Source organism: Panulirus ornatus, chromosome 23 (genome assembly GCF_036320965.1).
Source record: "Panulirus ornatus isolate Po-2019 chromosome 23, ASM3632096v1, whole genome shotgun sequence".
Classification (NCBI taxonomy): Eukaryota; Metazoa; Arthropoda; class Malacostraca; order Decapoda; family Palinuridae; genus Panulirus; species Panulirus ornatus.
In genome coordinates, this window is record NC_092246.1 from 24,953,505 (window position 1) to 24,981,482 (window position 27,978).

Consider the following 27,978-nt stretch of genomic DNA (forward strand, 5'->3'; position numbering starts at 1 on the left):
AGAATTTACTGACGTCAGAAGAGTTGGAATACATTATAAACGTGGACGATGTTTGAATCCGAATTGTTACATTGACTCTGACTCGGACAGACTCACGTTCAAAATATATACTTTATTATGCAACAAAAGTAATTTTCGTGCATAAACTTTTAGTAACATACGCATGTACCACAAGTACATGGAATATTAGTAAGTATATAGTCAAAAACGAAGGTTACAAAACGATAAAAGGCCATGCAAGTCATTTCACTGGATTAAGCCAACGCCTTGCCATGGAATGAATCCCCGCTTCTGCTTCGAGATGGCGGACGAGCGCGTTCGTTCCGAAACCGATGATTACTATATTTTTGGTTCAGACATTCATTTCCTGGATTGTTGTGTTGAGTGACAGTATCGCGTTAAGGGTTCCGGGAAGTGTAGCCGTGGAGGAGGCCTCAGGGTGTTAGAGAAGAGGCAAGAATCTGGTCACCGAGACACTCTGGGCAAAATTCAATTTGCTGACACAAGTCTTGTGGTGGTGGAAAGGTGGGGATATGTGACCACAGGTGTCAGGTCGCCGTCTCGGTAGCTGCCAGCTAGCTTTGTGCTTCCGGCTCGGAGTTGACTGATTTCTGCATAAACAAAGGTCTTATTTCTAGTCAGGTAAGAGTAACATTTGGAGATTTATGGTTGTAACCAATGTAGGGTGAGTGGTGAACTATATATAGTTAGGTGTACTTAATGTAATTACAACTGCTAGAAAATGTAGAGAACAGTAAACGCTGTAGACAGAGACATCGAAGTATATTGCTATTCACTCAGGTGACAGCTTATGATTGTTCATCCTGGAACGTGTAACCTGCCATACACATTATTACAGTTAACGTGGTTTTGGTAAGTTGATAGTTTAGCTCATCCGAATGACGTTCTTTGTTTAGGATTTGCAAAATACAGGCAGCAAAAGACCACCGGGTCCTTTTGAAGTTTCGTGTTGCCAGTGAAAGAAATTAGAAATTGTGGTAAGAGATCGCCCTACTGCCTAACCTCCCCTATACGTGGTCACTTCATCCGTTCTCGCACCAGCAGACCACAATAATAATGGCACATTTCCATTATAATTATCTGCTTCTTGGGAGGTTAGGTAAGATTTTCATAGGCTACGGTCAGGTGGACGGGTAGGTATTGCACTGGGTCAAGGTGAGGTAGGCTAGAATAGGTGGGTGAGTGGTGGCTACCAAACTGGATCATTGTGAGGTAGGTTTAGGTTCGGTGAGCCGCGAAGCGGTGATTACTATATTGGGTCGGGGTGAGGTAGCCCAGAAATGGCAGGTGAGTGGTGGCTTCTGTACTGAGTTATGGTGAGGTAGGTTGGGTCGGCTGCAATAGAAGTGGAATAGAAGAAGGTTGGAGAATGGTAACCTTGACGACTTAATGTAAGTTATGAGTGTGTGAAAAGGAATGGAACATGGCAGCAATGGTGAATGATGTATAGGGAATGAAATACCTGCATCGGTGTTTATTAGCAGCCAAATCCGAAGTGTCTGTTCGCGGGTAAATCTATATGGATATGGCTAAGTTTTGATAATGAAGTAGACAATATATTTGGAAATATTTCAATCATTACTGTAACCTCATTTTGATATCAAAGGTATTACGTAGATTATATAAGCTATGAAATTAGGCTTATAGGCCATATAGGTTATTACAGCTCTACTGTTATTTGCCTCAATTAGCAGTTTAGCTCAACATGGGAATAATGACTACTTAAGTTTGATGTTTGCAGTATACAAACAATAAGAGACTAGCTTTTGAAGCTCCTTTTGCTGGTAAATGATGACATCCAATTGCATCTTGTTTACCCTAAATTTTCACAGAACAAGAATAGTATGGATAACATTGCTAGTGAGAGGTTTTTGTCCCGGCAGTTGCCACCAATTTTAAGCAAATATTCAAAGATGGATGATAATAGATTAATCTATAATGTACCCATGACTTCAGCTCTATCATAACCCACACATATAGACTGGTAGATGTTATATACAACATGTCGTAATTCAACTTAATAAAATATGCCGTAATGTGTTCAAGTTGACATGGAAATTAAGATACCCCTCATTTCTAGAATTCCAGTCAAACAACGGGTTGGATATGATAAACTTCCGACCACCGTGGAGGACCACGTCACCCTCAGTCGCCTGCTGACATCGCAAGGGGGAGATAGGAAGCCGTCATGACAGCACTAAAGCGTCTTGCCTCAAGAAGGGTGGTACCTACTTCACGTGTAAGTTTGATGGTGGGGCAAACCTTCGTAGAGTGAAGGAGGGTGGTACCTCCTCCTCGTGTATGTTTGACAGGGGGATAAACTATCGAGTCAGTGAGGGTGGTACCTCCTTCACGTGTAAGTTTTGTAAGGGTTAAATCTTCGTCGAGTCGAGGCGTGAACCACCGACATAAATGATTGACATGACTGTGGCAGACGGGGACCCTCCCTCCGACTTATGTCAGGGTAGGGAGCATTTGGTTCCTCATGGAGCGTTATGCTCTCAGGATATTGTTAGCCAGGAAGCCACAGTTTTGTGTTAGGGAGTGATTCGCCGTAGCACATTAGAGAGAGAGAGAGAGAGAGAGAGAGAGAGAGAGAGAGAGAGAGAGAGAGAGAGAGAGAGAGAGAACCCAGCGCATGGCAGTAAGACACTGTTGTGTGTTAGGGAATGACTCGCTCGTTATGATGTGTCAGGCATCTTGGTCTGTCTTGGAGTGATCTGCGGCTATGTATCATGAAGGAAAGTGCCAATGCACCAGGATATGAGGTGGAGACGCATGTCAGCTGGTGAGAAGGTCGTTTGAAAGTGAACGGCTTTGATGTAAGGGGACGCGTTGGGCGTTGTTGTTTGTCATTGTTGAGGGGGGAGAGAATCTCTCGTCGTGTGCCAGAGAACAACAGTCCGCCGTGGTAAAATATCGTACATCGGGGCATAAGCCCACGACGTGTGGTCGAATCAAAGCCACTGACGTCTGTCAGGGAGTGAGTAGCGTTCCTCCACCGTCAGATAGGTAGCCGCCCTTGTGTGCCAGGGATATAGTGGGAATAGTGTGTCCTAGAGTGAGGTGCCAACATGTGCTAGAGACGGAGCCAGACAATCTGTCAGTGTGAGCAGCCATTCTTTGCCAGGGTAGTTTGTTAGGAAGTGAGCAGCAGTTTTGTGTTGTCGCCACTGTAGTAGTGTGAGGCAGAAAGCTAGCTCTTGTGCACCAGGGAGTTAGTCATGTATTGTGTCATGGTGTGAACTACCCACGTACGTTAGAAACAGAGCTACCGACGTGTTTTTGCTTCTGAAGCGTGTGTGTCATGCAGGAAGTAATCATAACGGAGTTAGGCAAAGCAGTGTTTCTTGGAGTGAGCTACCGATGTGTATCAGACGCGATGCCACAGGCGTCTGTTAGGGAGCGAGTAGTGTTTTTAGTGTGTCAGGTATGAAGCCATACCTTTGTGTGTCAGAGGGAGAATCGAATTTGGTTTGCCATGAAGTAAGCTACCGACACACGTGTGTTAGAGACGAAGCTCATCGATGACTGTTGGAGAGAGGAAAGTTTTCGAGTTCGTCGAAGTAATGTGTGGTGAAGTAAGCTACCGACGTGTATCAGAGACTGAGCCACCGACGCCTGTCGAGAGTGAGTAACTCTTCCTTTTCACCTTTACAGTGTGTCGCATAGGAATCCGCAATGTGTATGCATAAACGAATTAGTCGAAGTAGATTGTCGAGAAATGAACCAACGACGCTAAACTAAAGCGTCCCTTTAGGACATTTGATCCAGTTAATGCCAGACGATTATTTTCAACTTGGTTTATGGGTTGTGAAAATGAAGATTTACATTCGGACTTGTATTCAGGCTAACACTAGACGGTTTTATATAGGTTTTGTGGGACACATAGGTCATCATAGTAGAGTTTTACCTTGAGAATTTTCTTCTGGCCCAGCACTTGTGCGGGCTTCATGGGTCATCAAAATAAAGCTGCACGTTGGTAACTTTGGCTTAGCCAGACGATTTTATTTAGCTGTTGAGGGCACCACAGGTAATCAAAGTAAAGATTTACTCTAAGTTTATGCTGACAAATGCCAAACGATATTTTGCAGCTCTATCGAGCTCCAAGGGTCATCAAAATAGGCTTTACTTAGGGAATTATATATTTTTGGTCGATGACTGGCGATTATATTTAGCTTTTAGAGAGTGATATGAACTTTAGGTATTAGGCAGGAGGTTGTTTGTTAGGGAGCGAGTTGCCGGAGTCTCCCAAGGAGAGAGCCACTGCAGGGAGTAAAGCACCGACACGTGGCGGTGGCTGACACCCTACTGTCAGAGAGTGAATTGCCTGCATGTGTTTGGCGTAGTCGTCAGTCTTGCAGTGTGCTGACATTCTATATCAGGAGGAGATTGGCCAACACGCTCCAGGATATGAGTTGTTGACGTATGTCAGCTGGTTAGACGTCATTGGAAAAAGCGACTTTGATGCTTCAAGGAGTGAGCCGTTCTTGTTTAGCAGGAAGCGAAAACCTTATGTGTGTTAGAGAACAGGCCATCGTAGTGCACTGTCGTACATTAGGACGTATATGTATATACTCGCTAATAAGATGTTTTGAGTAGGGCATTCTGCCTCGGACACTCCACAAAAAAGGAAATCAATCAGGACAGTTGGCATACGTGGCTTGGAAATTTCCGTCTACAAAGGTTGTTTCAGGAAATACCACATTAAAAGCAGGACGAGTATATTGCTAATGTTTTAATGTGGTATGTTTACACTCTTCTGATGATTGTGTCCACCTCTCATTGCACGTTAGGGAAGTACTCTAAGCACATGTGTGGTTATTGAGAACCATCGACGCACTTCCACTTTCTATGGTGAGTGTGGTAAATGGTGAAATAGGTTGTTAGTCCTGGCTACGGCCGTCCTGGTAGATGTTCTATCTATAATCGTGATAAAGATGTCGTTGAATTTCCATAAAGGACAAAATGTGTTCTTATGATCACATTCTTTTTTTCAGTCGTGGTTAACCAAAGAAAGACAAACAAGTAAAACATTGTTCAGAAATTAACTGATGTCAGAAGAGTCGGAATACATTATGAACGTGGACCATGTCTGAATCCGAATTGTTACATTGGCACTGACATGGACGGACTCACGTTTACAATATACATTATTATGTAACAAAAGTGATTTTCCTGCATAGATTTTTAGTAACATGTGCATGTAGTACAAGTACATGGAATTTTAATAAGTGTATAGTCAAAAGCGAACGTTAGAAAATAAAAGGCCATGCAAGTCATTTCATTGGATTGAAACAACGCTTTGCGATACAATGAAGCCTCGCTTCTGCTTCGAGATGGCGGACCAGCGCGTTTATTGCGGAATTGAAGATTATTATGTTTCTGGTTCATACGTTCATCCTGGGTTGTTGTGGAGTGACAGCATCGCGTTAAGGGTTCCGGCAAGTGTAGTGGTAGAGGAGGTTTCAGGGTACTAGAGAAGAGGTAAGAATCTGGTCACTGAGACACTCGGGGTAAAGCTCAATTTGCTGACACAAGTCTTGTGGTGGTGGAAAGGTGAGGATATGTGACCACAGGTGACTGGTCTCCAGATCGGTAGGTGCCAGCTGGCTTCGTGCTCCCGGCTCGGAGTTGACTGATTTCTGCATAAACAAATGTTTTATTTCTAGTCAGGCAAGAGTAACATTTGGAGATTTATGGTTGTAACCAATGTAGACTGAGTGGCGGTGAACTATAGTTAGGTGTACTTAATGTAATTATAACTGCTAGAAAATGTAGAGAACAGTAAACGCTGTAGACAGAGACATCGAAGTATATTGCTATTCACTCAGGTGACAGCTTATGATTGTTCATCCTGGAACGTGTAACCTGCCATAGACGTTACTACAGTTAACATGATTTCGGTAAATTGATAGTTTAGCTCATCCGAATGACGTTCTTTGTTTTGGATTTGCAAAATACAGGCAGCAAAAGACCACCGGGTCCTTTTGAAGTTTCGTGTTGCCAGTGAAAGAAATTAGAAATTGTGGTAAGAGTTTGCCCTACTGCCTAACCTCCCCTATACGTGGTCACTTCATCCGTTCTCACACCAGCAGACCACAATAATAATGGCACATTTCCATTACAATTATCTGCTTCTTGGGAGGTTAGGTAAGATTTTCATAGGCTAAGGTCGGGTGGGCGGGGAGGTATTGCACTGGGTCAAGGTGAGGCAGGCTAGAATAGGTGGGTGAGTGGTGGCTACCAAACTGGATGATTGTGAAGTAGGTTTAGGTTCGGTGAGCCGCGAAACGGTGGTTACTATATTGGGTCGGGGTGAGGTAGCCCAGAAATGGCAGGTGAGTGGTGGCTTCTGTACTGAGTTATGTTGAGGTAGGTTGGGTCGGCTGGCCGGGGAACGGTAGCTCGTGTACTAGACCGCATCGAGGTAGGCTATCGTGAATCTGAGAGAGGAGAGGTTGGTGCTCAGATCACTCCTTGAAAATGTGTTCTCCATAATGGGCATCGCACATAAAGTTGTCCTGTCCTCCAACACCATGAAGTGGAATAGAAGAAGGTTGGAGAGCGGTAACCTTAACGACTTAATGTAAGTTATAAGAGTGTGTAAAAAGGAGTGGAACATGGCAGCAATGGTGAATGATGTATAGAGAATGAAATACCTGTATCGGAGTTTATTAGCAGCCAAGTCCGAAGTCTCTGTTCACGGTAACTATATATAGGTATGTAAGTTTTGATAAAAATGAAGTAGGCAATATATTTGGAAATGTCATTATTGTAACCTCATTTTCATATTAAAGGTATTACGCAGATTATAAAAGTTATGAAATTAGGCTTGTAGGCCATATAGGTTATTAGTTATATGGTTATTTGCCTCAATTAGCAGTTTAGCTCAACATGGGAATAATGACTAAAGTTTTATGTTTGCAGTATACAAGCAATGAGACCAGCTTTTGAAGCTCCTTTTGCTGGTAAATGACATACAATTGCGTCTTGTTTACCCTAAATTTTCACACAACAAGAATAGTAAGGGTAACATTGCTAGTGAGAGGTTTTTGTCCTCGCAGTTGCCACCAATTGTAAGCAAGTATTCAAAGATGAATGATAATAGATTAGTCTATAATGTACCCATGACTTCAGCTCTATCATAACCCACACATAAAGACTGGTAGACGTTATATACAACATGTCGTAATTTAACTTAATGTTGATAAAAAATATGCCCTAATGTGTTCGTTGAAATGGAAATTAAGACACCGTTCATTTCCAGAATTCCAGTCAAACAACGGGTTGGACATGATGACCATCCGTCCACCGTCGAGGACCACGTCACCCTCAGTCGCCTGCTGACATCGCAAGAGGGAGATAGGAAGCCGTCATGACAGCACTAAAGCGTCTTGCCTCAAGGAGGGTGGTACCTCCTTCACGTGTAAGTTTAATAGTGGGGTAAACCTTCGTCGAGTCAAGGATGGTGGTACCTCCTTCACGTGTAAATTTGATAGTCGGGGTAAACCTCCGTCGAGTCAAGGAGGGTGGTACCTCCTTCACGTGTAAGTTTTGTAGGGGTTAAAGCTTCGTCGAGTCGAGGCGTGAACCACCGACATAAATGATTTTGACATGACTATGTGGCAGACTGGGACCCTCCCTCCGACTTATGTCAGGATGGGGAGCATTTGGTTCCTCATGGAGCGCTATGCTCTCAGGGTATTGTTAGCCGGGAAGCCATAGTTTTGTCAGGGAGTGATTTGCCGTAGCACCTTAGAGAGAGAGAAAGAGAGAGAGAGAGAGAGAGAGAGAGAGAGAGAGAGAGAGAGAGAGAGAGAGAGAGAGAGAGAACCCAGCGCATGGTAGTAAGACACTGTTGTGTGTTAGGGAATGACTTGCTCGTTATGATGTGTCAGGCATCTTGGTCTGTCTTGGAGTGGTCTGCCGCCGTGTGTCAGGAAGGAAAGTGCCAATGCACCAGGATATGAGGTGGAGACGCATGTCAGCTGGTGAGATGGTCGTTTGAAAGTGAACGGCTTTGATGTAAGGGGACGCGTTGGGCGTTGTTGTTTGTCATTGTTGATGGGGGAGAGAATCTCTCGTCGTGTGCCAGAGAACAACAGTCCGCCGTGGCAAACTATCGTACATCGGGGCATAAGCCCACGACGTGTGGTCGAATCGAAGCCACTGACGTCTGTCAGGGAGTGAGTAGCGTTCCTCCACCGTCAGATAGGTAGCCGCCCTTGTGTGCCAGGGAGTTAGTGGGAATAGCGTGTCCTAGAGTGAAGTGCCAACATGTGCTAGAGACGGAGTCAGACAATGTCTGTGTGAGCAGCCATTCTTTGCCAGGGTAGTTTGTTAGGAAGTGAGCAGCAGTTTTGTGTTGTCGCCACTGTAGTAGTGTGAGGCAGAAAGCCAGCCTTGTGCATCAAGGAGTTAGTCATGTATTGTCATGGTGTGAACTACCCACGTACGTTAGAAACAGAGCTACCGACGTGTTTTTGCCTCTGAAGCGTGTGTGTCATGCAGGAAATAACGATAACGGAGTTAGGCAATGTAGTGTATCTTGGAGTGAGCTACCGATGTATAACAGACACGATGCCACTGACAGTCTGTCAGGGAGCGAGCAGTGTTTTTAGTGTGTCAGGTAGGAAGCCATACCTTTGTGTGTCAGAGAGAGAGAGAATCGAATTTGGTCTGCCATGAAGTGAGCTACCGACACACGTGTGTTAAAGACGAAGCTCATCGATGAGCGTTGGAGAGTGAGCAAAGTTTTTGAGTTCGTCGAAGTAATGTGTGGTGAAGTAAGCTACCGACGTGCATCAGAGACTGAGCCACCGACGCCTGTCGAGAGTGAGTAACGCTTCTTTTTCACCTTTATAGTGTGTCAGGTAGGAATCCGCAATGTGTGTGTTTAAACGAATTAGTCGAAGTAAATTGTCGAGAAATGAACCAACGACACCAAACTAAAGCGTCCCTTTAGGACATTTGATCCAGTTAATGCCAGACGATTATTTTCAACTTTGTTTATGGTTTGTGAAAGTAAAGATTTACATTCAGAATTATATTTAGGCTAACGCTAGACGGTTTTGTATAGATTTTGTGGGGCACATAGGTCATCAGAGTAGAGTTTTGCCTTGAGAATTTTCTTCTGGCCTAACACTTGTGCGGGCTTCATGGGTCATCAAAGTAAAGCTGCACATTGGGAACTTTACTCTGGCTTAGCCTGACGATTTTATTTAGCTGTTTAGGGCACCACAGGTAATAAAAGTAAAGCTTTACTCTAAGTTTATGCTGACCAATGCCAAACGATATTTTGTAGGTCTATCGAGCTCCAAGGGTCATCAAAATAGGCTTCACTTAGGGAATTATATATTTTTGGTCGATGACTTGCGATTTTATTTAGCTTTTAGAGAGTGATAAGAGCTTTAGGTATTAGGCAGGGGGTTGTTTGTTAGGGAGCGAGTTGCCGGAGTCTCATAGGGAGAGAGCAACTGCAGGGGGTAAAGCACCGACACGTGGCGGTGGCTGACACCCTACTGTCAGAGAGTGAATTGCCTGCATGTGTTTGGCGTAGTCGTCAGTCTTGCAGTGTGCTGACATTCTATATCAGGAGGAGATTGGCCAACACGCTCCAGGATATGAGTTGTTGACGTATGTCAGCTGGTTAGACGTCATTGGAAAAAGCGGCTTCGATGCTTCAGGGAGTGAGCCGTTCTTGTTTAGCAGGAAGCGAATACCTTATGTGTGTCAGAGAACAGGCCATCGTAGTGCACTATCGTACATTTGGACGTATATGTCCAATAAGATGCTTTGATTAGGGTATTCAGATGACCTTTCTGCCTCGGACACTACACTAAAAAGTAAATCAATCAGGACAGTTGGCATACGTGGCTTGGAAATTTCCCTCGGCAAATGTTGTTTTAGGAAATACCACATCAAAAGCAGGACGAGTATATTGCTCATGTTTTAGTGTGGTATATTTACACTCTTCTGTTGATTCTGTGTCCAAATCTCATTGAACGTTAGGGAAGTACTCAAAGAAGAATATATGTGGTTATTGAAAACCATCGACGCACTTCCACTTTCTATGGTGTGGTAAATGGTGAAATAGGTTGTTAGTCCTGGCTACGGCCGTCCTGGTAGATGTTCTGTCCATAATCGTGATAAAAATGTCGTTGAATTTCCATCATCAAGGACAAAATGTGTTCTTAAGATAATATTTTTTTTTCAGTCGTGGTTGACCAAAGAAAGACAAACAAGTAAAAATTGTTTAGAAATTGACTGATGTCAGAAGAGTCGGAATACATTATAAACGCGGACGATGTCTGAATCCGAATTGTCACATTGGCACTGACATGGACGGACTCACGTTTACAATATATACTCTTTATTATGCAACAAAACTAATTTTCCTGCATAGATTTTTTAGTAACATGTGCATGTGCACGAATACATGGGATATTAGTAAGTTTATAGTCAAAAGCGAATGTTACAAAATGACAAAAGGCCATGCAAGTCCTTTCACAGGATTGAGACAACGCTTTGCGATACAATTAAGCCTCGCTTCTGCTTCGAGATGGCGGACGAGCGCGTTTATTGCGGAATCGAAGATTATCATGTTTCTGGTTCATAAGTTCATTTCCTGGGTTGTTGTGGTGAGTGACAGTATCGCCTTAAGGTTTCCGGCAAGTGTAGTGGTGGAGGAGGTTTCAGGGTACTAGAAAAGAGGTAAGAATCTGGTCACTGAGACACTCGGGGTAAAACTCAATCTGCCGACACAAATCTTGTGGTGCTGGAAAGGTGAGGATATGTGACCACACGTGACTGGTCGCCAGCTCGGTAGTTGCTAGCTGGCTTCGTGCTCCCGGCTCGGAGTTGACTGATTTCTGCATAAATAAAGGTCTTATTTCTAGTCAGGTAAGAGTAACATTTGGAGATTTATGGTTGTAACCAATGTAGAGTGAGTGGTGAACTATAGTTGTGTACTAATGTAATTACAACAGCTAGAAAATGTAGAGAACAGTGAACTCGGTAGACAGAGACTTCGAAGTATATTTGCTATTCACTCAGGTGACAGCTTATGATTGTTCATCCTGGAACGTGTAACCCGCCATAGACGTTACTACAGTTAACATGGTTTTGGTAAAATGATAGTTTAGCTCATCCGAATGACGTTCTTTGTTTTGGATTTGCAAAATAAACAGTAACAGACCACCGGGTCCTTTTGAAGTTTCGTGTTGCCAGTGAAAGAAATTAGAAATTGCGGTAAGAGTTTGCCCCACTGCCTAACCTCCCCTATACGTGGTCATTTCATCCGTTCTCACACCAGCAGACCACAATAATAATGGCACATTTCCATTATAATTATCTTCTTGGGAGGTTAGGTAAGATTTTCATAGGCTACGGTCGGGTGGGTGGGGAGGTACTGCACTGAATCAAGGTGAGGCAGGCTAGAATAGGTGGGTGAGTGGTGGCTACCAAACTGGATGATTGTGAGGTAGTTTAGGTTCGGTGAGCCGCGAAACGGTGGTTACTACACTGGGTCGCGGTGAGGTAGCCCAGAAATGGCAGGTGAGTGGTGGCTTCTGTACTGAGTTATGGTGAGATAGGTTGGGTCGGCTTGCCGGGGAACGGTATCTCGTCCACTGGACCGCGTCGAGGTAGGCTAGGGTGAATCGGAGAGATGAGAGGTTGGTGCTCAGAGGTCGCATGATCACTCTCCTTGATAATGTGTTCTCCATACTGGGCATCGCCCATGAAGTTATCCTGTCCTCCAACACCATGAAGTGGAATAGAAGGTTGGAGAGTGGTAACCTGAACGACTTAATGTGTGTTATAAGAGTGTGTGAAAATTAGTGGAACATGGCAGCAATGGTGAATGATGTATAGAGAATGAAATACCTGCATCGGAGTTTATTATCAGCCAAATACGAAGTCTCTGTTCGCGGGTAACTATATATGGGTATGGCTGTTTTGATAAAAATGAAGTAGGCAGTATATTTGGAAATGTCATTATTGTAACCTCATTTTCATATTAAAGGTATTACGTAGATTATAAAAGTTATGAAATTAGGCTTATAGGCCATAAAGGTTATTAGTTATATGGTTATTTGCCCAATTAGCAGTTTAGCTCAACATGGTAATAATGACTACTTAAGTTCCATGTTTGCAGTATACAAACAATGAGACCACCTTTTGAAGCTCCTTTTGCTGGTAAATGGTGACATGCAATTGCACCTTGTTTACCCTAAATTTTCACAGAACAAGAATAGTAAGGATAACATTGCTAGTGAGAGGTTTTTGTCCTCGTAGTTGCCACCAATTTTAAGCAAATATTCAAAGATGAATGATAATAGATTAATCTATAATGTACCCATGACTTCCGCTCTATCATAACCCACACATGAACACTGGTAGATGATATATACAATATGTAATTTAAGTTAATCTTAATAGGAAATATACTGTAATGTGTTCAAGTTGAAATAGAAATTAAGACTGTTCATTTCCAGACTTCCAGTCAAACAACGGGTTGGATATGATGACCTTTCCCACCACCGTCGAGGACAACGTCTCCCTCAGACGCCTGCTGACATCGCAAGAGGGAGATAGGAAGCCGTCACGACAGCACTCAAGCGTTATCCGCAATGTGTGTGTATAAACGAATTAGTCGAAGTAGATTGTCGAGAAATGATCCAACTACGCCAAACTAAAGCGTCCCTTTAGGATATTTGATCCAGCTAATGCCAGACGATTATTTTCAAGTTACTGGGTTTATGGGTTGTGAAAGTAAAGATTTACTTTCAGACTTATATTTAGGCTAACGCGAGACGGTTTTATATAGATTTTGTGGGGCACATAGTTCATCAGAGTAGAGTTTTACCTTGAGAATTTTCTTCTGGCCTAACACTTGTGCGGGCTTCATGGGTCATCAAAATAAAACATTTGATAACATTACTCTGGCTTAGCCAGACGATTTTATTTAGCTGTTGAGGGAACCACAGGTGATCAAAGGTTTATTCTTGAGTTTACGCTGACAAGTGCCAAACGATATTTTGTAGCTCTATCGAGCTCCAAGGGTCATCAAAATAGGCTTCACTTAGGGAATTATATATTTTTGGTCGATGACTCGCGATTATGTTTAGCTATTAGAGGATGATATGAGCTTTAGGTATTAGGCAGAAGGATGTTTGTTAGGGAGCGAGTTGCCGGAGTCTCCCAAGGAGAGAGCCACTGCAGGGAGTAAAGCACCGACGTGTGGCGGTGGCTGACACCCTACTGTCAGAGAGTGAATTGCCTGCATGTGTTGGGCGTAGTCGTCAGTCTTGGAGTGTGCTGACATTCTGTATCTGTAGGAGAAGGACCAACACGCTCCAGGATACGAGTTGCTGACGTATATCAGCTGGTTAGACGTCATTGGAAAAAGCGGCTTCGATGCTTCAGGGAGTGAGCCGTTCTTGTTTAGCAGGGAGCGAATACCTTATGTGTGTCAGAGAACAGGCCATCGTAGTGCACTATCGTACATTTGGAAGTATATGTATATACTCTTTAATAAGATGCTTTGATTAGGGCATTCAGATGACCTCTCTGTCTCGGACAATCCACAAAAAAGTAAATCAACCAGGACAGTTGGTATACGTGGCTTGGAAATTTCCGTCTGCAAATGTTGTTTCAGGAAATACCACGTTAAAAGCAGGACGAGTATATTGCTCATGTTTTAGTGTGGTATGTTTACACTCTTCTGTTGATTCTGTGTCCACTTCTCATTGCACGTTAGGGAAGTACTCTTAAGAACATGTGCGGTTATTGAAAACCTTCGACGCAATTCCACTTTCTATGGTGAGTGTGGTAAATGGTGAAATAGGTTGTTAGTCCTGGCTACGGCCGTCCTGGCAGATGTTCTATCTATAATCGTGATTAAAATGTCGTTGAATTTCCATCATCAAGGAGAAAATGTGTTCTTAAGACTACATTTTTTTTTTGTCGTGGTTGACCAAGGAAAGACAAACAAGTAAAACATTTAGAAATTGACTGATGTCAGAAGAGTCGAAATACATTATAAACATAGACAATGTCTTAATCCGAATTGTTACATTGGCACTGACATGGACGGACTCACGTTTACAATATATACTCTTTATTATGCAACAAAAATAATTTTCCTGCATAGATTTTTCAGTAACGTGCATGTAGCACGAATACATGGAATATTAGTGTATAGTCAAAAACGAACGTTACAAAATGATAAAGGCCATGCAAGTCATTTCACTGGATTGAGACAACGCTTTGCGATACAATGAAGCCTCTCTTCTGCTTCGAGATTGTGGACGAGCGCATTTATTACGGAATCAAAGATTATTATGTTTCTGGTTCATACGTTCATTTCCTGGGTTGTTGTGGTGAGTGACTGTATCGCGTTAAGGGTTCCGGCAAGTGTAGTGGTGGAGGAGGTTTCAGGGTACTAGAGAAGAGGTAAGAATTTGCTCACTGAGACACTCGGGTTAAAACTCAATTTGCTGACATAAAAATTGTGGTGGTGGAAAGGTGAGGATATGTGACCACAGGTGACTGGTCGCCAGCTCGGTAATTGCCAGCTGGCTTCGTGCTCCCGGCTCGGAGTTGACTGAATTCTGCATAAACAAAGGTCTTATTTCTAATCAGGTAAGAGTAACTTTTGGAGATTTATGGTTGTAACCAATGTAGAGTGAGTGGTGAAATATAGTTAGGTGTACTTAATGTAATTACAACTGCTAGAAAATGTAGAGAACAATGAACTCGGTAGACATAGACTTCGAAATATATTGCTATTCACTCAGGTGACAGCTTATGATTGTTCATCCTGGAACGTGTAACTTGCCATAGACGTTACTACAGTTAACATGGTTTTGGTAAATTGATAGTTTAGCTCATCCGAATGACTTTCTTTGTTTTGGATTTGCAAAATACAAACAGTAACAGACCACCGGGCCCTTTTGAAGTTTCGTGTCGCTAGTGAAAGAAATTAGAAATTGTGGTAAGAGTTCGCCCCACTGCCTAACCTCCCCTATACGTGGTCATTTCATCCGTTCTCACACCAGCAGACCACAATAATAATGGCACATTTCCATTATAATTATCTGCTTCTTGGTAATTTAGGTAAGATTTTCATAGGCTACGGTCGGGTGGGCGGTGAGGTATTGCACTGGGTCAAGGTGAGGTAGGCTAGTATAGGTGGGTGAGTGGTGGCTACCAAACTGAATCATTGTGAGGTAGGTTTAGGTTCGATCAGCCGCGAAGCGGTGATTACTATACTGGGTCGCGGTGAGGTAGCCCAGAAATGGCAGGTGAGTGGTGGCTTCTGTACTGAGTTATGGTGAGGTAGGTTGGGTCGGCTGGCCGGGGAACAGTAGCTCGTCTACTGGACCGCATCGAGGTAGGCTAGGGTGAATCTGAGAGATGAGGTCGCATGATCACTCTCTTGATAATGTGTTCTCCATACTGGGCATCGCACTTGAAGTTGTCCTGTCCTCCAACACCATGAAGTGGAATAGAAGAAGGTGGGAGAGCGGTAACCTTAACGACATAATGTAAGTTATGAGAGTGTGTGAAAAGGAGTGTAACATGGCAGCAATGGTGAACGATGTATAGAGAATGAAATACCTGCATCGGAGTTTATTATCAGCCAAATACGAAGTCTCTGTTCGCGGGTAACTATATATGGGTATGGCTAAGTTATGATAAAAATGAAGTAGGCAATATATTTGGAAATATGTCATTATTGTAACCTCATTTTCATATTGAAGGTATTACGTAAATCATAAAAGTTTTGAAATTAGGCTTATAGGCCAAAAAGGATATTACGGTTATATAGTTATTTGCCTCAATTAGCACTTTAGCTCAACATGGTAATAATGACTACTTAAGTTCCATGTTTGCAGTATACAAACAATGAGACCAGCTTTTGAAGCTCCCTTTGCTGGTAAATGATGACATGCAGTTGCATCTTGTTTACCCTAAATTTTCAGAGAACAAGAATAGTAAGGGTAACATTGCTAGTGAGAGGTTTTTGTCCTCGTAGTTGCCACCAATTTTAAGCAAATATTCAAAGATGGATGATAATAGATTAATCTATAATGTACCCATGACTTCAGCTCTATCATAACCCACACATAAACACTGGTAGATGATATATACATGTAATTTAAGTTAATAGAAAATATGCCGTCATGTGTTCGTTGAAATGGAAATTAAGACATAGTTCATTTCCAGACTTCCAGTCAAACATCGGGTTGGATATGATGACCTTCCGACCACCGTCGAGGACCACGTCACCCCCAGTCGCCTGCTGACATCGCAAAAGGGAGATAGGAAGCCGTCATGAGAGCACTGAAGCGTCTTGCCTCAAGGAGGGTGGTACCTCCTTCACGTGCAAGTAAGTTTGGTAGTGGGGTAAACCTTCGTCGAGTCAAGGATGTCGGTACCTCCATCACGTCTAAGTTTGGTAGTGGGGTAAATCTTCGTCGAGTCAAGGAGGGTGGTACCAGTTCCTTCACGTGTAAGTTTGATAGGGGTAAACCTTCGTCGAGTCAAGGAGGGTGGTACCTCCTTCACGTGTAAGTTTAATAGGGGGATAAACCGTCGAGTCAAGGAGGGTGGTACCTCCCTCACGTGTAAGTTTGATAGGGGTAAACCTCCGTTGGGTCAAGGTTGGTGGTACCTACTTCACGTGTAAGTTTTGTGGGGGTTAAATCTTCGTCGAGTCAAGCGTGAACCACCGACATAAATGACTGACATGACGTTATATGGCAGACTGGGACCCTCCCTCCGACTTATGTCAGGATAGGGAGCATTTGGTTCCTCAGGGAGCTCTATACTATCAGGGTATTGTTAGCCGGGAAGCCATAGTTTTGTGTCAGGGAGTGATTTGCCGTAGCACCTTAGGGGGGGGGAGAGAGAGAGAGAGAGAGAGAGAGAGAGAGAGAGAGAGAGAGAGAGAGAGAGAGAGAGAGAGAACGAACCCAACGCGTGACAGTAAGACACTGTTGTGTGTCAGGGAATGACCCGCTCGTTATGATGTGTCAGGCATCTTGGTCTGTCTTGGAGTGATCTGCCGCCGTGTATCAGGAAGGAAAGCGCCAATGCGCCAGGATATCGGGTGGAGACGCATGTCAGCTGGTGAGATGGTCGTTTGAAAGTGAACGGCTTTGATGTTAGGGGACGCGTCGGGTGTTGTTTGTCATTGTTGAGGGGAGAGAGAACCTCTCGTCGTATGCCAGAGAACAACAATCCGCCGTGGTAAACTATCGTACATCGGGGCATAAGCCCATGACGTGTGGTCGAATCGAAGCCACGTTTGTCAAGGAGTGAGTAGCGTTCCTCCACCGTCATATAGGTAGCCTCCCTTGTGTGCCAGGGAGTTAGTGGGAATAGTGTGTCTTAGAGTGAAGTGCCAACATGTGGTAGAGACGAAGCCAGACGATCTGTCAGTGTGAGCAGCCATTCTTTGCCACGGTAGTTTGTTAGGAAGTAAGCAGCAGTTTTGTGTTGTCGCCACCGGAGTAGTGTAAGGCAGAAAGCCAGCCTTTTGCATCAGGGAGTTATTCAGGTATTGCGTCATGGTGTGAACTACACACGTACGTTAGAAACAGAGCTACCTACGTGATTTTGCCCCTGAAGCGTGTGTGTCAGGCAGGAAGTAATCATAACGGAGTTAGGCAATGTAGTGTATCTTGGAGTTAGCTACCGATGTATAACAGACACGATGCCACTGACGTCTGTCAGGGAGCGAGCAGTGTTTTTAGTGTGTCAGGTATGAAGCCATACTTTTGTGTGTCAGAGAGAGAGAGAATCGAATTTGGTCTGCCATGAAGTGAGCTACCGACACACGTGTGTTAGAGACGAAGCTCATCGATGACTGTTGGAGAGTGAGCAAAGTTTTTGAGTTCGTCGAGGTAATGTGTGGTGAAGTAAGCTACCGACGTGTATCAGAGACTGAGCCACCAACGCCTGTCGATAGTGAGTAACGCTTCCTTTTCACCTTTATAGTGTCACGTAGGAATCCGCAACGTGTGTGTATAAACGAATTAGTCGAAGGAGATTGTCGAGAAATGAACCATCGACGCCAAACTAAAGCGTCCCTTTAGGATATTTGATCCAGCTAATGCCAGACGATTATTTTCAACTTTCTTGGTTTATGGTTTGTGAAAGTAAAGATTCACATTCAGACTTATATTTAGGCTAATGCGAGACGGTTTTATATAGATTTTGTGGGGCACATTGGTCATCAGAGTAGAGTTTTACCTCGAGAATTTTCTTCTGGCCTAACACTTGTGCGGGCTTCATGGGTCATCAAAATAAAGCTGCAAACTGGTAACTTTACTCTGGATTAGCCAGACGATTCTATTTAGATGTTTAGGGCACCACAGGTGATCAAAGCAAAGCTTTACTCTTGAGTTCATGCTGACCAGTGCCAAACGATATTTTGCAGCTCTATCGAGCTCCAAGGGTCATAAAATAGGCTTTACTTAGGGAATTATATATTTTTGGTCGATGACTGGCGATTATATTTAGCTTTTAGAGAGTGATATGAGCTTTAGGTATTAGGCAGGAGGTTGTTTGTTAGGGAGCGAGTTGCCGGAGTCTCCCAAGGAGAGAGCCACTGCAGGGAGTAAAGCACCGACGCGTGGCGGTGGCTGACACCCTACTGTCAGAGAGTGAATTGCCTGCATGTGTTTGGCGTAGTCGTCAGTCTTGGAGTGCGCTGACAGCCTGTATCAGGAGGAAATGGGCCAACACGCTCCAGGATATGAGGTGCTGACGTATGTCATCTGGTGAAACGTAATTGGAAAAAACGGCTTTGGTGCTTCAGGGAGTGAGCCGTTCCTGTTTAGCATGGAGCGAATACCTTATGTGTGTCAGAGAACAGGCCATCGTAGTGCACTATCATTCATTTGGACGTATATGTATATACTCTTTAATAAGATGTTTTGATTAGGGCATTCAGATGACCTTTCTGCCTCGGACACACCACAAAAAAGTAAATCAATCAGGTCAGTTGGCATACGTGGCTTGGAAATTTCCATCGTCAAATGTTGTTTCAGGAAATACCACATTAACAGCAGGACGAGTATATTGCTCGTTTTAGTGTGGTATGTTTACACTCTTCTGTTGATTCTGTGTCCACCTCTCATTGCACGTTAGGGAAGTACTCTAAGAACATATGTAGTTATTGAAAACCATCGACGCAATTCCACTTTCTATGGTGAGTGTGGTAAATGGTGAAATAGGTTGTTGGTCCTGGCTACATCCGTCCTGGCAGATGTTCTATCCATAATCGTGATACAAATATCGTTGAATTTCCATCATCAATGAGAATGTTTTCTTAAGATTACATTTTTTTTCAGTCGTGATTGACCATAAGACAAAAAAGTAAAACATTGTTTAGAAATTGACTAATGTCAGAAGAGTCGGAATACATTATGAACGTGGACGATGTCTGAATCCGAATTGTTACATTGGCACTGACATGGACGGACTCGCGTTTACAATATACATCATTTACAAAAATAATTTTCCTGCATAGATATTTTAGTAACATGTGCATGTAGTACAATTTCATGGAATTTTAGTAAGTGTAGAGTCAAAAGCGAACGTTACAAAATGATAAAAGGCCATGCAAGTCATTTCGCTGGATTGAGACAGCGCTTTGCGATACAATGAATCCCTGCTCCTCTCTGGAGGTGGCGGACAAGCGCGTTTATTGCGGAATCGAAGATTATTATGTTTCTGGTTCACACGTTCATTCCTTGGGTTGTTGTGGTGAAATATCGCGTTAAGGGTTTCGGCAAGTGTAGTGGTGGAGGAGGTTTCAGGGTACTAGAGAAGAGTTAAGAATCTGGTCACTGAGACACTCGGGGTAAAACTCAATTTGCTGACACAAAAGTGAGGATATGTGACCACAGGTGACTGGTCTCCAGTTCGGTAGGTGCCAGCTGGCTTCGTGCTCCCGGATCGGAGTTGACTGATTTCTGCATGAACAAAGGTCTTATTTCTAGTCAGGTAAGAGTAACATTTGGAGATTTATGGTTGTAACCAATGTAGAGTGAGTGGTGAACTATAGTTGGGTGTACTTAATGTAATTACAACAGCTAGAAAATGTAGAGAACAATGAAATCGGTAGGCAGAGACTTTGAAGTATATTGCTATTCACTCAGGTGACAGCTTATGATTGTTCATCCTGGAATGTGTAACCCACCATGGACGTTATTACAGTGAACATGGTTTTGGTAAATTGATACATAGCTCATCCGAATGACGATCTTTGTTTTGGATTTGCAAAATACAAACAGTAACAGACCACCGGGTCCTTTTGAAGTTTCGTGTTGCCAGTGAAAGAAATTAGAAATTGTGGTAAGAGTTCGCCCCACTGCCTAACCTCCCCTATACGTGGTCACTTCATCCGTTCTCACACCAGCAGACCACAATTATAATGGCACACTTCCAGTATAATTATCTGCTTCTTAGGATTTTCATAGGCTAAGGTCGGGTGGGCGGGGAGGTATTGCACTGGGTCAAGGTGAGGTAGGCTAGAATAGGCGGGTGAGTGGTGGCTATCAAACTCGATGATTGTGAGGTAGGTTTAGTTTCGGTGAGCCGCGAAGCGGTGGTTACTATACTGGGTCGCGGTGAGGTAGCCCAGAAGTGGCAGGTGAGTGGTGGCTTCTGTACTGAGTTATGGTGAGGTAGGTTGGGTCGGCTGGCCGGGGAACGGTAACTCGTCTACTGGACCGCGGCGAGTTAGGCTATGGTGAATCTGAGAGATGAGAGGTTGGTGCTCAGAGGTCGCACGTTCACTCTCCTTGATAATGTGTTCTCCATACTGGGCATCGCACATGTTGTCCTGTCCTCCAACACCATGAAGTGGAATAGAAGAAGGTTGGAGTGCGGTAACATTAACGACTTAATGTAAGTTATAAAAGTGTGTGAAAAGGAGTGGAACATGGCAGCAATGTGAAGATGAAAAGAATGAAATACCCTCGGAGTTTTTTTACAGCCAAATCGAAGTTCTTTTTAAATATTGGGGATCTAATTTTTTATAAAATTTAATTTTTTTTTAAAAATTTTTATTGCCTATTTTTTTTAATATTCTAAAAATTTAAAAGTTTTAAATTGGTTTTAGGAAAAAGGGTTTTAGGTTAAAACCCTTGATTTTTTCCCCGGTAAAATGAAACAATTCCCTTTTGGTATAAAAAAAAGGGAAAGGGAACTCCCCTTTTTGGGTTTTCGCAAATTGCACTTTTTTCCCCAAATTTTTTTTAAAAAAAATGTAAGGGAACATTGTAAGATTTTTTTTTTTCTATTCCCCAATTTTTTAAAAAAATTTTGTTTATAAAAGTTAATTTAAACCCTTTCTTTTTAAACCCCCCAAAAAAAAAATGGTAGATGATTTATTAATTTAAATTAAAAAAAAAGGAGGGCTTAAAAAAAAAAAATATTCACCGATTTTAGCCTCATTTGCCCCACACCCCCGGGCCCCCCCCCCACCCGTAATCCAAAAAAAAATTTACTTACTAAACCACCCCAGGGCCCCAAACCTTTTTTCTCCCCCGGCCCTCCTTCCCCCCCTTTTTTTTTCCCCTCCACTTTCACCATGCCCCCCCTCCCCACCACCCTTGTCCCACCTTTATTCACGACCCCCCCCCATATTCCCTTAATATTTGCAAAACTCCCCCAAACCTCCCACCCCAAATCCCCCCCACCCTCCCCACCCCCCCCCTCCCCCCCACTTTTTTACCCTCCCCCCCCCCCACCCCTCCCTACTCCCCCTTTTTTCTCTCCCCCCCAAACCCCATTACCTCCCCCCCTCCCCGTTATCCGCCCTAAAATCCCCCCTGGGACCCCCCACCCCCGCCCCCTTCCCCACTTCCCCGGTCCACAACCCCACCCCCCCCTTTACCACACCCCCCCTTTTACCCCCACGTTTTTCCCCCCTTCCCCCCCCCCCCCCCCCCCCCCCCCCCCCCCCCCCCCCCCCCCCCCCCCCCCCCCCCCCCCCCCCCCCCCCCCCCCCCCCCCCCCCCCCCCCCCCCCCCCCCCCCCCCCCCCCCCCCCCCCCCCCCCCCCCCCCCCCCCCCCCCCCCCCCCCCCCCCCCCCCCCCCCCCCCCCTTTTTTTTTTTTTTTTTTTTTTTTTTTTTTTTTTTTTTTTTTTTTTTTTTTTATGAGAGCACTGAAGCGTCTTGCCTCAAGGAGGGTGGTACCTCCTTCACGTGCAAGTAAGTTTGGTAGTGGGGTAAACCTTCGTCGAGTCAAGGATGTCGGTACCTCCATCACGTCTAAGTTTGGTAGTGGGGTAAATCTTCGTCGAGTCAAGGAGGGTGGTACCAGTTCCTTCACGTGTAAGTTTGATAGGGGTAAACCTTCGTCGAGTCAAGGAGGGTGGTACCTCCTTCACGTGTAAGTTTAATAGGGGGATAAACCGTCGAGTCAAGGAGGGTGGTACCTCCCTCACGTGTAAGTTTGATAGGGGTAAACCTCCGTTGGGTCAAGGTTGGTGGTACCTCCTTCACGTGTAAGTTTTGTGGGGGTTAAATCTTCGTCGAGTCGAGGCGTGAACCACCGACATAATGATTGACATGACGGTATGTGGCAGACTGGGACCCTCCCTCCGACGTATGTCACGATAGGGAGCATTTGCTTCGTCATGGAGCGCTATGTTCTCAGGGTATTGTTAGTCGGGAAGCCATAGTTTTATCAGGGAGTGATTTGCCGTAGCACCTTAGAGAGAGAGAGAGAGAGAGAGAGAGAGAGAGAGAGAGAGAGAGAGAGAGAGAGAGAGAGAGAGAACGAACCCAGCGTGTGGCAGTAAGACACTGTTGTGTGTTAGGGAATGACTCGCTCGATATGATGTGTTAGGCATCTTGGTCTGTCTTGGAGTGATCTGCCGCCGTGTATCAGGAAGGAAAGCGCCAATGCGCCAGGATATTAGGTGGAGACGCATGTCAGCTGGTGAGATGGTCGTTTGAAAGTGAACGGCTTTGATGTTAGGGGACGCGTTGGGCGTTGTTGTTTGTCATTGTTGAGGTGGGGGGAGAGAACCTCTCGTCGTGTGCTAGAGAACAACAGTCCGCCGTGGTAAACTATCGTACATCGGGGCCACGACGTGTGGTCGAATCGAAGCCACTGACGTCTGTCAGGGAGTGAGTAGCGTTCCTCCACCGTCAGATAGGTAGCCGCCCTTGTGTGCCAGGGAGTTAGTGGGAATAGTGTGTCCTAGAGTGAGGTGCCAACATGTGCTAGAGACGGAGCCAGACAATCTGTCAGTGTGAGCAGCCATTCTTTGCCACGGTAGTTTGTTAGGAAGTGAGCAGCAGTTTTGTGTTGTCGCCACTGGAGTAGTGTGAGGCAGAAAGCCAGCCTTTTGCATCAGGGAGTTAGTCATGTATTGTGTCATGGTGTGAACTACCCACGTACGTTAGAAACAGAGCTACCGACGTGTTTTTGCCTCTGAAGCGTGTGTGTCAGGCAGGAAGTAATGATAACGGAGTTAGGCAATGTAGTGTATCTTGGAGTGAGCTACCGATGTGTAACAGACACGATGCCACTGACGTCTGTCAGGGAGCGAGCAGTGTTTTTAGTGTGTCAGGTAGGAAGCCATACCTTTGTGTGTCAGAGAGAGAGAGAGAATCGAATTTGGTCTGCCATGAAGTGAGCTACCGACACACGTGTGTTAGAGACGAAGCTCATCGATGACTGTTGGAGAGTGAGCAAAGTTTTTGAGTTCGTCGAAGTAATGTGTGGTGAAGTAAGCTACCGACGTGTATCAGAGACTGAGCCACCAACGCCTGTCGATAGTGAGTAACGCTTCCTTTTCACCTTTATAGTGTGTCAGGTAGGAATCCGCAATGTGTGTGTATAAACGAATTAGTCGAAGTAGATTGTCGAGAAATGAACCAACGACGCCAAACTAAAGCGTCCCTTTAGGATATTTGATCCAGCTAATGCCAGACGATTATTTTCAACTTGGTTTATGGGTTGTGAAAGTAAAGATTTACATTCAGACTTATATTTAGGCTAACGCGAGACGGTTTTATATAGATTTTGTGGGGCACATAGGTCATCAGAGTAGAGTTTTACCTTGAGAATTTTCTTCTGGCCTAACACTTGTGCGGGCTTCATGGGTCATCAAAATAAAGCTGCACATTGGTAACTTTACTCTGGCTTAGCCAGACGATTTTATTTAGATGTTGAGGGCACCACAGGTGATCAAAGCAAAGCTTTACTCTTGAGTTCATGCTGACCAGTGCCAAACGATATTTTGTAGCTCTATCGAGCTCCAAGGGTCATAAAATAGGCTTCACTTAGGGAATTATATATTTTTGGTCGATGACTGGCGATTATATTTAGCTTTTAGAGAGTGATATGAGCTTTAGGTATGAGGTTGTTTGTTAGGGAGCGAGTTGCCGGAGTCTCCCAGGGAGAGAGCCACTGCAGGGAGTAAAGCACCGACGCGTGGCGGTGGCTGACACCCTACTGTCAGGGAGTGAATTGCCTGCATGTGTTGGGCGTAGTCGTCAGTCTTGGAGTGTGCTGACATCCTGTATCAGGAGGAGACGGACCAACACGCTCCAGGATATGAGTTGCTGACGTATGTCAGCTGGTTAGACGTCATTGGAAAAAACGGCTTTGATGCTTCAGGGAGTGAGCCGTTCTTGTTTAGCAGGGAGCGAATACCTTATGTGTGTCAGAGAACAGGCCATCGTAGTGCACTATCGTACATTTGGACGTATATGTATATACTCTTTAATAAGATGTTTTGATTAGGGCATTCAGATGACCTTTCTGCCTCGGACACTCCACAAAAAAGTAAATCAATCAGGACAGTTGGTATACGTGGCTTGGAAATTTCCGTCGGCAAATGTTGTTTCAGGAAATACATCAAAAGCAGGACGAGTATATTGCTCATGTTTTAATGTGGTACGTTTACACTCTTCTGTTGTTTCTGTGTCCGCCTCTCATTGTACGTTAGGGAAGTACTCTAAGAACATATGTGGTTATTGAAAACCATCGACGCAATTCCACTTGCTATGGTGAGTGTGGTAAATGGTGAAATAGGTTGTTAGTCCTGGCTACGGCCGTCCAGGCAGATGTTCTATCTATAGTCGTGATAAAAATGTTGAATTTCCATCATCAAGGACAAAATGTGTTCTTAAGATTATATATTTTTTTTCAGTCGTGGTTGACCAAAGGAAGACAAACAAGTAAAACATTTAGAAATTGACTGATGTCAGAAGAGCCGGAATACATTATAAACGTGGACAATGTCTGAATCCGAATTGTTACATTGGCACTGACATGGACGGACTCACGTTTACAATATATATTATTTATGCAACACAAATAATTTTTCTGCATAGATTTTTCAGTAACGTGCATGTAGCACGAATACATGGAATATTAGCAAGTGTATAGTCAAAAACGAACGTTACAAAATGATAAAAGGCCATGCAAGTCATTTCACTGGATTGAGACAACGCTTTGCGATACAATGAAGCCTCGCTTGTGCTTCGAGATGGTGGACGAGCGCATTTATTGCGGAATCAAAGATTATTATGTTTCTGGTTCATACGTTCATTTCCTGGGTTGTTGTGTAGAGTGACAGTATCGCGTTAAGGTCTCCGGTAAGTGTAGTGGTGGAGGAGGTTTCAGGGTACTAGAGAAGAGGTAAGAATCTGGTCACTGAGACACTCGGGGTAAAACTCAATTTGCTGACACAAATCTTGTGGTGGTGGAAAGGTGAGGATATGTGACCACAGGTGACTGGTAGCCAGTTCGGTAGCTGCCAGCTGGCTTCGTGCTCCCGGTTCTGAGTTGTCCGATTTCTGCATAAACAAAGGTTTTATTTCTAGTCAGGTAAGAGTAAAATTTGGAGATTTATGGTTGTAGCCAATGTAGAGTGAGTGGTGAACTATAGTTGGGTGTACTTAATGTAATTACAACAGCTAGAAAATGTAGAGAACAATGAACTCGGTAGACAGAGACTTCGAAGTATATTGCTATTCACTCAGGTGACAGCTTATGATTGTTCATCCTGGAATGTGTAACCCGCCATAGACGTTATTACAGTGAACATGGTTTTGGTAAATTGATAGTTTAGCTCATCCGAATGACGTTCTTTGTTTTGGATTTGCAAAATACAAACAGTAACAGACCACCGGGTCCTTTTGAAGTTTCGTGTTGCCAGTGAAAGAAATTAGAAATTGTGGTAAGAGTTCGCCCCACTGCCTAACCTCCCCTATACGTGGTCACTTCATCCGTTCTCGCACCAGCAGACCACAATTATAATGGCACATTTCCATTATAATTATCTGCTTCTTAGGAGGTTAGGTAAGATTTTCATAGGCTACGGTCGGGTGGGCGAGGAGGTACTGCACTGGGTCAAGGTGAGGTAGGCTAGAATAGGCGGGTGAGTGGTGGCTACCAAACTGGATGATTGTGAGGTAGGTTTAGGTTCGGTGAGCCGCGAAGCGGTGGTTACTATACTGGGTCGCGGTGAGGTAGCCCAGAAATGGCAGGTGAGTGGTGGCTTCTGTACTGAGTTATGGTGAGGTAGGTTTGGTCGGCTGGCCGGGGAACGGTAGCTCGTCTACTGGACCGCGGTGAGTTAGGCTATGGTGAATCTGAGAGATGAGAGGTTGGTGCTCAGAGGTCGCATGATCACTCTCCTTGATAATGTGTTGTCCATACTGGGCATCGCACATGAAGTTGTCCTGTCCTCCAACACCATGAAGTGGAATAGAAGGTTGGAGAGCGGTAACCTTAACGACTTAATGTAAGTTATAAAGTGTGTGAAAAGGAGTGGAACATGGCAGCAATGGTGAATGATGTATAGAGAATGAAATACCTGCATCGGAGTTTATTATCAGCCAAATCCGAAGTGTCTGTTAGCGGGTAACTATATATGGGTATGCGTAAGTTTTGATACAATGAAGTAGGCAATATATTTGAAAATATTTGTCATTATTGTAACCTCATTTTCATATTAAAGGTATTACGTAGATTGTAAGTTATGAAATTAGGCTTATAACTATCTAAACTTGATAATTGAAATTTAGATTTTCAATTCAGGGAACTGAGTGTCCATTCTTTGTGAACATGGTTGTGTTTTATTGTTGGCAGAGAGAACATGAGCGGCAGAGGCAACCCCCTCCAGCGAACGTGATGGGCATAAGACGTTTTTCCGTTGAGCCGCAGGTGAATTTTGCACGACAAAGGAACACACCACAGAACTCCCGCGAGGAATGAACGCCTGAGGGAACAGCACATTCTGAGTGAAACAGAATCTGGTCTGAAGCAGTGTTCACGGAGGAGATGTGTATATCCAACTCTCATGGTAAGGTTCACTGCTGGAGGAGGAACTGTAACCGATATGACGTTGAGAACTTGTTGTTGTTCAAAGACTTAGAACGGCATAGTTATAGTAACCAGAAATTCATGTTGGTAACCAAAAGTTAATGATATACTGTTTATAAACCACTATTGATATAAATCTTGCCGAATCACTACAATAAGCGTTAAAATCATAATGTTTCGCAGGCACATATGACCGAGCCAGCATGAGCGAGGAGGCCCGTTCATATCACTTTACCTTTTCATGTAGAGGAGAGTGACATTACATGGCCTGGGTGACGTTTTCCACATTGGAGGTTGCTTTACTGCAACGACTGTTGCAGTAAGTGCTGGAGGAACGTTTCTACCGTCTCTGCGGGCGAGGAGTTTACCTCTCCATGCCGGGCCTGTCATTTCTATTAACGATAGGTGCCCCGTCCACACTGCTCGTGCCGTTCAACGCTGGTACTTAGGAACAAGACACCCTGTAGCTCCTGGACAAGCCAGCAATGAACAGACCAAATTATCATTGAACATGTTTGGGCAAAAATGGTGTACACCTGGCAACCAGGAGACAAGATGACTAGCCATCAACTACTGAATCC

The 27,978-nt window shown here is 44.2% G+C and overlaps 1 long non-coding RNA gene across 3 annotated transcripts; it reads left to right on the forward strand.

The window, feature by feature from the left end:
- The first annotated feature begins 369 nt into the window (after positions 1-369).
- Positions 370-27,924, forward strand: LOC139756940 (uncharacterized). Of its 3 annotated transcripts, XR_011714463.1 has the most exons (7): positions 370-642; positions 2,102-2,260; positions 7,292-7,450; positions 12,522-12,660; positions 16,258-16,420; positions 27,164-27,377; positions 27,581-27,924. It is a non-coding gene; the product is annotated as an uncharacterized lncRNA (long non-coding RNA). The 3 variants fall into 3 exon arrangements; XR_011714465.1 differs by lacking the exon at positions 12,522-12,660; XR_011714464.1 differs by lacking the exons at positions 12,522-12,660; positions 16,258-16,420.
- Positions 27,925-27,978: the final 54 nt, after the last annotated feature.